This window comes from Zeugodacus cucurbitae, chromosome 6, assembly GCF_028554725.1.
Source record: "Zeugodacus cucurbitae isolate PBARC_wt_2022May chromosome 6, idZeuCucr1.2, whole genome shotgun sequence".
In the NCBI taxonomy this organism is placed as follows: domain Eukaryota; kingdom Metazoa; phylum Arthropoda; class Insecta; order Diptera; family Tephritidae; genus Zeugodacus; species Zeugodacus cucurbitae.
Window position 1 is genome coordinate 41,693,768 of NC_071671.1, and position 11,360 is coordinate 41,705,127.

Sequence of the window (11,360 nt, forward strand, 5' to 3'; positions counted from 1 at the left end):
AAGCCTGATTCTCCTATTGTCTCATTATTTCTATTGATTTTAAATACTGATTAGTTCCCACAAAGGAGAACAAACCAAACATGCCGCCAAAGGGCTTGTTCAACATTTGCTTAAGTTTCTGAAAATATTTATATACCGCAAGTGTATTTGTACTTGGACCCAAAAATGCTGAATCATCAAATTATATGAATGAGTCTTATCAGACAATATATGAAACCGGTCATTAATTGTTTCAACAACACCTTGAAGATAAAAATGCTAAAGCATATTTACAGCACTTGAACGGTAATAAAAAACTTATTTCCCCACTGGTCTTAAGCAAATAAGAACGTAACAATTTGCAATCTAACACTAAGGTGGACCATTTATTGTGAACATCAAAATATGTTTGTCTTTTGGAATTCACAAATTATTTGTACAGTAAAAATATTATATTTTGTCTATTCTATTGACTTTATTTTGAAAACTGGGTAAAAACGTACATTTAATTCAATAAATAATAAAGATTTCCTCCTCGAAATCGTAAATGCTTGTTCTACACATGAACCTTCTAGTTGAACTTAAATAATAATTGAATTGTTTCTTCTCTGCCGTGGTTATATCTACAAGAATATTAGCCGAGTTTGTTAAAAAACGAAAATTGGTGTCGCATAAACATATATTCATGATTTTGTGGCTATTTCAAAAAGTTATCCATGGCTAAATGGATTAAAAATTAAATTTTAGATTATCACTGCTCAGTTATTAGCTGCCCCTCCCATAGTGATGGGACAAGGGTATATACCCAAAAGGTAAATTAGGTATTTAAATGTAAATACCAAGGTATTTACCCAAAATGTTTGTATAAATCAGAACAAAGAAAAATTTAAATAAATTAAAGGAATTCAATTTTTTATTATGAATTATTATTATATTTTTTAATAACAAATTAAATATTTTTTAAATTTAATCGTAATCGCTGTCGCTGTCCGTATCCGATATTCATATGGAGTAGAGTGCGTGATCCCAGCTGAAGTTGAAGGTATATCTAGTGAAGAATTCATGGAAATTTCAATTGAGTAGAGTGCGTGCTTTTTGCTGAAGGTGGTAAACCGTTTTTAAAAAGCAGGTTCCAGTTGCCCGATGTATATGTTATTTTTCCTGCTCTTTGTGTTGTTAAACGGTTCTTTTTTTGAAATGAATGAAGCTGTGGGTGCTAAAGGAACGTTCAGTAGCAGCTGAAGTACAGGAAGCTGTTAAAATTCGAACAGCTAATTTGCTTAACTGCGTGCTTCCACAAATTCCTTTCCACCAAGTTACTGGAGAAATTTCATCCAAACAGCTCCAGACAAAAGTTTTTGCCCAGAAATCATTCCTGGCCTCGTAGTTGGCAAAATCTGCCATTACATTTATGTTTAGCGCCTGTGACATTGTGTGAATGAACTTCAATGCATCTACATATCTCCTCAGACGGATCAAGATCACTTCCTTGTGCCTTAGGATCTAGGAAATTCGCAGCTAAATGTATCGATTTTACGGTTTTTTTAAATCATGTGTTGAATATGGTTCATAGTTCAGTTTCAGTTCAGGCATCGTTAATTTATATTATTTCATTTATATTTATATCGGCTTGTAGATTTATTTCTTCATGAACTGCCAAGGTCTGAAGGGATGCTTTAGTTTTTATTACACTCTGCATTGAATAGAAGAAACTTCCCCACCTTGTTTTGGCTGGCAGTTTTAATTCTTCACCGATTCCTTTTTCTTTCACAATTTTAGCTAAAGTTGCTCTTAGAACTTGGTTGTTTTTAATTGTTTTGATTTTATTTACAATATTTGAGTAATTCTTCTGTAAGGTATCGCATTTTAAAAAATCCTGACAAACTAAATGAAGGCTATGCGCTACACATCCCATAGGTCCAACATTCGGGTAGGCTTATTTTACTATTTTGAACGCCTTTTGCATATTTGCAGCATTGTCACCAATTAACACAAAAAATTTTTGTTCACCGTATTTCTTCATGATTATAATAATTTCCTGTGATAAGTACTATGCTGGAAATCGCTTTTCTAGTTGGAGTCTTGAAATGTGGACTAAGGTCCTTAAAAAAATCCTTCCACAATGGGTGCTCCACCATTGCCAAAGGAGCGCCGGTTACAAATATAGCCATAGCTAAGTTGTATTGTGCTAAATTTGAAGCAAGATGCTTATGTAAATCAGATGAAGGCGGAGAATCACTTTCTGTCTGTATCTTCATTTTTGCAACATTGGATGCAAGCATGTCTTGAACTCATTGTTTTATTAATAATGGACACTTGATGCATGTTATTATATGTTTTGCCATTTTATTTACATTTGCAAATTTGTACCGCTGTTCGCAATGCGAGCATGAAACTTCATTGCTACTATCGCTTCTATGAAAATGTTTCCAAATAGTTTCATTTTTCGGTCTTCCCATCATTTTAAATGACACGCGCTTTATTTCTCTTACTAATCGCTGGGAACAAATATTTAAGATGAATACCCAGGTCTAAACCCATCTCTACCCTCCCATATCACGATTCTCTGTTTCGAATTTTCATTTTAGATCCAAAGAAATCTTCTTACCAATCTAAAATCATTATATATAGCCGTTTCAATATTTTTGTGTGTTTATATACTCTCGCAACAAAAGTTGCTAAAGAGAGTATTATGGTTTTGTTCACATAACGGTTGTTTGTAACACCCAAAACTAAACGAGTTAGATATAGGGTTATATATACCAAAGTGATCAGGGTGACGAGTAAAGTTCAAATCCGGATGTCTGTCTGTCCGTCCGTCCGTCCGTCTGTCTGTCCTTCCGTCTGTCCGTTCGTGCAAGCTGTAACTTGAGTAAAAATTGAGATATCTTAATGAAACTTGGAACACGTATTCCTTGGCACCATAAGAAGTTTAAGTTCGAAAATGGGCGGAATCGGACTACTGCCCCGCCCACAAAATGACGATAACCGAAAACACATAAAGAGCTATAACTAAGCCATAAATTAAGCTATGAAAGCAAAATTTGGTACAAACGATTGTTCTAGGAAGGGGCATATTTGGATGTAACTTTTTTGAGAAAGTGGGCGTGGCCCCGCCCCTTACTCAGTTTTTTGTACATATCTCGTAAACTACTAAAACTATATAAACGAAACTTTCAGCAGTCGTTTTTTTCAGGTATTTCCTTATTTTCATTATAAAGAACGTACAGAAGAGCTGCACTCAAAATACAAAATTACGAAATTTTAAATGGGCGTGGGCCCGCCTACTTATGGGGCAAAAACCATATCTCAGAAATTACTCGACAAATTTCAATGAAATTCGGTTTGTAATATTTTCCTTGCATCCCGATGATATGTTGTGGAAATAGGACAAATCGCTTCACAACCACGCCTACTTCCTATATACGAGAACTTTGAAGACAATCTGAATCGTTTACTTTACAATATATAAAGTAAGCACTAGTGAAGAAATCGGAACAGAACTTTGCACAAATACTGTATTTATAGTGTGGCATCGCCCTTCTAAAAATCATCGAAATCGGACCATACATTTTCAAGGCCCCATATATCGAACATGAGGACATCAGGGGTTCTAGTTTCTTTTTTATCACAAATATAAGTAAGTCTCTGAGATATTTTGAAGAAATTCGGAGGAAATATGTTTTTTTTTTAATAATATGTCTCCGTGCCTAAAATACGTGAAATCGGGTTATAACTCACCTAACTCCCATATAAATAATATTAGGGTTTCCAACTTACAATGGACTTTATACCAAATGACGAATATGTGGGCCAAATTGTGTGTTATATTAATGAAATTAAATAAATAAATTGCGAGAGTATAAAATGTTCGGTTACACCCGAACTTATCCCTTCCTTACTTGTTTCATTTTCCATTATTTTGATATCAAATCCAACCATCTGATAAGGTGAACCGATACTTGCACTCCTTAGAGTTTATAAAGCATTGTACAGTAGAACCTTCACATTTTACATAAAATTGGATTAGGATTAGGACTTACAGATATTTACAGACTAAGTTAGGTATAACTACTTATGTTTTCTTATGGCCATACAGATAATTCTGATGATTTATACTTAATATGAAACAACTCAAAGTCCATTGAGTTAACTTAATAATTTAAGAGAAAATTTTCAAAACGAGTAGGCGAGATAATTTAAAACAATTTCGAGGGAGTTAAGCAAAAAACATAAAGTGTTTGGCACGTGTGACAAATTTCACACTTATGGAATAGATTAGATTTTATGTCAGTAGGTGAAAGCTGTACCTTTACCGTAGGCCATTTGCATACAGTCAAAATGGTGTGTGTAAATAAAATGATGAGCAATGTATTAAAATTAATTGTATTTCATGTAAAATTCTATTATTAAATAGATACGTGTAACGATTGGTTTTGATGGCCATTCACCTCTTCGAATTACTATTTGTTTTGATTTTAACGTAAATTTTATATTATCATTCTATTTATCATTCATTCTGCTGAAGGCTTCGTTTGATAGAGCCTTCCCGTGCCTTCCATAAATAATGTTCTGTTCTCTAAAATGACCACGTTTCCTCCAAATTAATTTCTGAAATATATAAGCTTTTGATTTTTTAGATATTAACTGAATGTGGTATCACAAGTGGGGGCTTTAATGTTTGAAAATATGCGACATAGGTCCGCAACAAAGCGAACGTAAGAACAGATAGTAATAAACATACCCCAGTCAAATAATTATATGTGCATTTCTGCTTTTGTTTATATTTCTTATTCACTGTTATTTTTTGGATTTCGGAAAAAGTGGAATAAAAGGTTGATATGTTACCGTTACTATGCAACGAAAATTGTTTCATAATTTTCTCGTTCGTTGTACAGTTACATTAAGAATGTGCTTGTGAATTGGGTATTGCGTAGTAAATATTAATATGTGCAAAATCAGTTTAGCGGATCTTTTTTACTGATAGTGTCGCAGCAAAAACTTTTCTTGATAAAATTTGTTTTCAAAATTTTTGTAGGTGCACTAACTGAATGAATTATTAAAAATTTGATTACATTTATTTAACTTTAAGCCTAAAATGCCTCGTGGTACTAGTTTATCAGCCGAGGAACAAGTAATAATCATAGGAATGCATGAAAGCGGTTCCAAAATGGCTCTAGAGTCTAGACCAAAGCGACATCGGAACTGTATCTCAAAATTTCTTAAAAACCCAACTAATTATGGTATAGTGCGACGCAGCGGACGAAAAACAACTTTGATGAGCGGTGCGAAAGGATGATTCGACGGCTAGTAGTTGCGGACTTGATAAGCAGCGATCAAATATGCACCAAGTAAAGACAGAAAATCACAATAAATATAATTTTTCCAATTATACATAAAAATCAGTTTCTGAAACACACCTCCATGGCACCTAAACCAACGCTAAAGAAAGACACAATAAAGCACATTTGAGGTTTGCAAATAAATACCAATTCTGTTTCGATGAGTGATAGAATACAGTCTTTAGTGACGAAAAAAATTAAATTTGGTCGGCCCAGGTCATTGCAAGAAATATTGGAGAGATTCGCACCAGGAACGACTGTCCTACTACAAGCGATGTTTTGGAAGTGGTATCTTGATTTTATGGGCTGCATTTTGCTGCTGTGGAAAGTTATCTACATGTTTTATATTCACTGAAATGAATGCTAATATCAATGTAGATCTTTTGGACAGCGAGTTAATAAAATTTGCAAGCAATATTTATGGCATAAACTGGACATATCGAAAGGATAACGCTTCAATCCACACGAAGAAAATCGTTAACGACCGGAAAATTCCGGTATAACAATGTGCAGCATTGAGTTCGAACCTAAATCCTATTGAGGATCTCTGGGGGAACCTCTCTGCTCCTGTTTTTCAAAACGGAAAATAGTTTGAGACAGTACGTCACCTTAAATTAGCCATAAAGCAAAAATTTGCCAATATTTACATAACTATTCTTCAATCATTAGTTAATTCTATGATTAAGCGGTTTAATTTAGTTTTAAAATATAAGGACAATTCTACTGACTATTAAAATAAACATTTCTTTCAGTTAAACTCAAATGTATAGGCTTTACTGGTAAAAATAGTAAAATGCACATATAATTATTTACTATTAGCCTAAACTTCAATTCTGTTTTATAGTTTAAAAAAATATTTTGAAATTTGTTAATTTTTTGTTTTTTATATTGAATACATTAATAACAACAAACCTGCATACTCAGAAATATTTTGCAATTTTGTAATCTTTCATTTTTTTTGCAAAAAGTTCATGTACATATAATTATTTGAATGAGGTAGTTATTATCTGCAAAAGTTTCTATTTAATTATTGCATATACATATATATGTAGATATGGCAACCATGACTTTTTGCATAGTCATGCCCTAAAACGCAAACAAACTTGTTTTCTGAAGATGACAGGATTTTAAATTAATAGTCGACCATTCCAATGTATTTGTAATCGCAGAGATTCGCTATTTGCGTTTTCTAATTATATTATGTAAATAGTTTATTTATTTAAAAGTTTATAATGTGCAATATATTTCGCTTAACACATCTTTAAGAATTTTGTCTCACTTGAGATCGGTAGTGAGTGTCAAACCAATGATAAAAAGCTGAAAGAAAGTTCTAATTATTTTAATTTTAGTTAATAACGTAGTTGCAAGTTCCAGTTTGAATATGGACTCCTTAGAATGTTCTTACGATAAGAAGGAGCGTGTGTGGAGTGGGGCAATTCCACCTCTATTTTACGATTTCAATTGCTCCGTGGGATATATTATTTCCAAAAACTTAAAGAATTGTCCGAGCAAAGTTTGCCAGGTTAGTGGAGTGTCTTAATTTTTGTATGTACCGACCCTTACGTGGAAAACTGGCATATTCCAACTTGTTTTCACTGTGATATTAGGAGAATATTAAACAAATATTTTCCTTTTTAAATTTAAACTTATATACCTATATGAGCATATCCTAAGCTGAGGACTTATTTATAAACCTTGTGGGCTTGCTTTTATTCGTCTGTGTATATGTGTTATCATCTTAGCTGAACTTAACTGAAGTTAATATAGTAGACAGTGTCATGTTATTATTAATAGCCCATTTCACAGATTGCAGATATTGATGGCCGTGAAGTAACTAACCGGGAATTGTTAACTTGGTCAACCCGACTGGCCCTGCATTTTAAGAAAATCGGTTTACGACATAACGACGTCATCGGTATTGTGGCAAAGAATAGCACCTATACAAGCTCCGTAGCGTTTGGCTGCTTTATGAACTGTACACCCTTCCATGCTCGGTCTTGGACCAAGGTAATGAATTACTCCTCTTACAGTTTTATTGTAACAAAACAATTCAATTATTAACACATGTAGATACATTGTGCCATATTTTCAAAACTACCGCACCGAAAAAAATATTTTGCGACGGTGAAGTTTACGAGAAAATTCATGAAGCCACTCGCTCTCTGAAGCCATTATTCTATACGTTGACCAAACATATCAATGGTGTAGGCAGAGTTGAAAACTTGTTGGACCCCATACCAAATGAAGAAATTTACAAGTAGGAGTAGATTTAATTTCGCAATATAGCTTGATACTTGTTTAACTTATGACTCTTTGCAGACCTGAGCGTTTAGTATTGGGTGGTGAGCAGACAGTAGCGATACATTGTTCGTCGGGCACAACAGGTGTGCTCAAATGTGTGTGCATACCGAATTATTTGCTGAACTGTGAGCAGATGTAAGATAAATTATCCAATAATATTTATATAATAGATAGACATATACATATATACATATGTACATTTTATACATACATATATGTATTATCTCCTTAGATTTGTAAACAGCGAAGATATAATTTTCACGAACAACAGCTTAGATTGGGCTGTTCTTCACTTTCCTCTCTGCGAGTACTAGTTGTAAACGTGTAATCACCAATAAGCCCTACACACCCGAATACATGACCGAGCTGGTGAAGAAATACAAAATCTCTTATAACTATATTTGCTGCTCCACGGCATATCTCCGCTTTGATCGCCTGCCCAGCGGCTACGACTGATAACTTCAGTTCCGTTCGCTCTTGCATGGTTGGCGGTGGCTGTATAAGTCTTCAATCTTTACAGCAACTGAGAGGTTTACTTAAAAACGGTAAATTAATTTTTGGTTATGGTATGACGGAAATAGCCACCTGGCGATGAACTCTGAAGACGAATGTCCCAATAGTGTAGGAAAACTATTTTTCGGCGTTAAGGAGCGTATTGTTGATGAAGAGGGTAACAATTTGCCACCTAGTGAAATCGGTGAGGTTCATATAAATACTGGACATGCGTGGAGTGGATACTATGTTAGTTCTATTGAGATGAAACGTGTTCAAGATTCGGATGGTTGGTTCCATACTGGAGGATATTTCGATGAAAATAATATGTTATATATAGGCGATCGATATACACTTTGAAAGAATCAAAGAGTATAAAATATATTCAGGTTTTGGTAACACTTTATATTAAACTAGAGTGAATAATTTTAAAATGAAACGTTTATCACCTTGAATGCAAATTCCTATATACAACCAGCGAAGTATTTATACAGCCACCCTCTATTTTCATGATTTTGTTGGAAAAATTGGTGTAAGCGTCCACAAATCCTGTATTTTAAATAAACCTCATGAAATTTGAATTATTTCATAAACATTTAATTTTTCAATCGGTGTATGCGGGGAATATTTAACAAGAACCGTTATCTCTGAACGAAATAATTATAAAGCCAAAAGGCATTTATCTGCTTCCATTGTTTATTTAGCTGTGACAAGTACGATTTCATGTGAGTTTTTAATTATTGTTGCATAAGTAATTTAATTAGCTAATTAATTTCATATAAATTTCAACTTTTTTCTAAATTGTTAAGAATGCCTCACGGAAAAGTGTTGACAGAAGAAGAGAAAGGTAAAATTATGGCAAACCACGAAGAAGGTTTGTCAAACCGGGAAATTTCAAGACGATTAAATAGGTCTAAGGATGTTGTAAGAATTTTTTTACAATTAGGGACCAATTATGGAAAAAATAAGAGATTTGGTAGGCCTCCAAAAGTAAACGAAAGGCAAAAACGTTGTATAAACGTATTATTATGCAAGAAAATATGTGTGCGAGACAAATAAAACAACAAAGTAACTTGGAAATAGGTGTACGACGAGTGCAACAAATACTTAGATCCGAATTGGATAGAATTTATGATAAAAAGTGCGCCAAACCATCATTGACCAACAACACAAATTAGCCAGGCTTCGATTCGCCGAAAAATATCGTTTTTGGGATGACGAATGGAAAACCGTTGCTTTTACTGACGAAAAAAAATTCAATTTGGATGGCCCGGATGGTCTCCAAAAATATTGGAGGCCCAAAGATTCACCAAAGCAGAAATGTAAGCGACGAAATTTTGGTGGAGGATCACTCATGGTTTGGGCTGGGATAGCTTACAGGTGGAGGTCTCCAGTTTGCTTTGTAACAACAAAAATGGACTCGGAATACTACATTAAGCTTATTCATGAAGTGCTAATTGATTTCGGGGAGGAATTTATTGGACAGAATTTCGTTTTTAAGCAAGACAATGCTGCAATCCATCGTTCAAAGAAAACAATTGATTTCTTGCTATCTCGAAATATAACTTTTCTCGATTGGAATGCAATTAGCCTAAACCCTATAGAAAACCTTTGGTCCATGTTACCAGCCAAAGTTTTCGAACAGGGACGACAATTTGTTAATGCTAAATGCTTAAGAAATGCCATTGTCGAAAAATGGGCAACATTTGATCAAACCGTTTTTCATTCTTTAATAAATTCTATGCCAAGACGTCTGGAAGAGGTTATTGCTAACAATGCAGGTCATACAACGTATTAAACATTTTATTTTTCTTTTAAGTATTAAAAATATGATCAGTAACCAAAGTGGCTTTATACTTATTTCGTTCTGTTAATTTAAATTTTGTTCAGAAAGCTTATATAATTTAATATATTTTCAAAAAACTTTCAATAACAGTCATTTAAATATTTATAAGATAATAAAAAAATATCAGAAAAATTATATTTTTTTCATTCATTATTGAGCAAAACGAAGGTGGTTTTATAAATATTTCGCTGGGTGTATATGTATATGAGTGTATATACTTTATAAATAAAACTAATAAATATTATCAACTATCGAACCTTTTTATACTCGCGCAACAAAAGTTGCTTCGAGAGTATAATAGTTTTGTTCACATAATGGTTATTTGTAAGTCATAAAACTAATCGAGTTCGATATAAGGTTATATATTTATATCAAAATGATCAGGATGATGAGACGGGTTGAAATGCGGAAGTCTGTCTGCTCGTCCATGCAACGGATAACTTGAGTAAAAATTAAATTTAGATATCTTGACAAAACTTAGTACAGGTGTTCCTTGGGACCGTTGGAGGGAGAAATCGGACCATTGCCACGCCCACAAAATGGCAAAGCCGAAAACTTATAAAGTGTCATAGCTAAGCCATAAATAAAGTTATATATATCTCTCAAGCCAATAAAGCTATATAAACCAAACTTTCTGCAGTCACTTCCCTTATGGACCCCGTTACATACCATAAAAAAGCTGAAATCGCTTAATAACCGCGACCACCTTCCAGACAATGATTGGGTTAAAAATTACTAAAAGTGTGTTAACTTACTAACAAACAACGTCCGAAACACTAAATTTTACGGAAGAAATGGCAAAAGGAGGTTGCACTCAGTTTTTTTCACCACTTTTGAATGTCCAGAAACGATTCTTTTCCAAGACCAAGAATCTCTGGGTAGCCAACAAACAGCCGTGTGGAGGTGAGCTAAAGTGACAAGGCGAACCCGCTTCTGCGGTTGTGCATTGCGTTTCGGACCCACCACATAAAAAGGAAGTATGTATGTGATTGGCGTTGCAACCGTTTAGCCGGTTATAGCCGAATCGACGATAGTGCACCATCTCTCTCTCTCCTTCGCAGTTCGGCGCCAGTTGGAGATCCCAAGTGTAACCAGGTCGCTCTCCACCTAGTCCCTCCAACGGAGTGGAGGCCTTCCCCTTCCTCGGCTTCCTCCGGCGGGTACTGCATCGAACACTTTCAGGGCTGGAGTGTTTTCGTCCATTCGGACAACATGACCTAGCCAGCGTAGCCGCTGTCTTTTTTTTCGCTGAACTATGTCAATGTCGTCGTATAACTCGTACAGCTCATCGTTCCATAGTCTGCGGTATTCGCCGTTGCCAATGTTCTTAGGACCATAAATCTTGCGCAAAAATTTTCCTCTCGGAAACTCCTAGTGTCGTCTCATCTGATGTTGACATC

At 34.5% G+C, this 11,360-nt stretch overlaps 1 pseudogene; it reads left to right on the forward strand.

The window, feature by feature from the left end:
- The first annotated feature begins 6,702 nt into the window (after positions 1-6,702).
- On the forward strand, positions 6,703-10,024 carry LOC105219104 (uncharacterized; annotated as a pseudogene).
- Positions 10,025-11,360: the final 1,336 nt, after the last annotated feature.